Source organism: Bison bison, unplaced genomic scaffold (assembly GCF_000754665.1).
Source record: "Bison bison bison isolate TAMUID 2011002044 unplaced genomic scaffold, Bison_UMD1.0 scf7180017864524, whole genome shotgun sequence".
Classification (NCBI taxonomy): domain Eukaryota; kingdom Metazoa; phylum Chordata; class Mammalia; order Artiodactyla; family Bovidae; genus Bison; species Bison bison.
Window position 1 is genome coordinate 696,044 of NW_011495075.1, and position 937 is coordinate 696,980.

A 937-nucleotide genomic window follows, 5' to 3' on the forward strand; every position below is an offset into this window, starting at 1 on the left:
AAGCTCTGACCACCCAGGCCTTCCTGGGGCTTGTTTATGTCAGGGCCCTGCCCACTGCGAGGCTGCAGGTCAGCTCTCCCCCTTCCTGGCCCAGCTGTGCAGCCCCAGGGCCTGGGGGGGAAAACACTAGCAGAGAACTGGAGGAGTGGGGAGCGGCCTTGGTGGGGGGAGGGATGGTCCTGGCGGAAGGACCCCTGGCCGCCCTGAGGCCTCAGGCTGCTGCTGTATTCTCAGGGGTGGCGGGGGGCCAGAGAGCAGGAGGGGCTGGAGTTACCCCTGCCAGCCGGGTCTGGCCCCCACGGACGACCCCGGCTTCAGATGCCCACTCTGTCCCTCAGGCCTCAGTCCTGGCCCGGCCAGCCAGACTGATGGAGCCGCAGCTGGCCTCCGGGGGCGCGGGGTGGGGGGCCCTGACCTGCCTGCGCTCAGGCCGGCTCTGACAGCCAGGGGGTCGCCCGCCGGCCCCGTCCGGTGGGAAGCAGGTCAGAGCTCCCGGGCTCACAGCTACTGGGCGGGTGGACATCACCCCTTCTCTGGTGGCGGCCTGGGGGTTGGCGGAAGGCTGCTCCTTGTAGCCCCAGTGACCGCCCCGCAGGCTCCGCCCCTCACTGCTGGGCTCTGAGGACCAGCCCTCCCGGGCAGCCGGAGCTCCTCGTCTGGGACCGCCGACCCCCGCCCCCCCAGCCCCCACCAGGGATGAGCTTGAACAAAGCCCGTCCCTCCCGGATCCGGCTCCCTAAGGCGGGAACGGTGCTGGGGGGGCTGTGGGAACGCTCTAGGTGTCCCGGGGCGGGGCTCTTCCAGCCCCGCCCCCAGGCGGTCCCCCAGGCAGGAGGTCCTGCGCCCAAACGCCTGCAGGTCCGCGCTCCGGGCTGTTCACTCTTTCCTTTCCTGGATGAAACTCCTGCCAGTTTGGGAGGAAGGGGAGCGGGCAGGC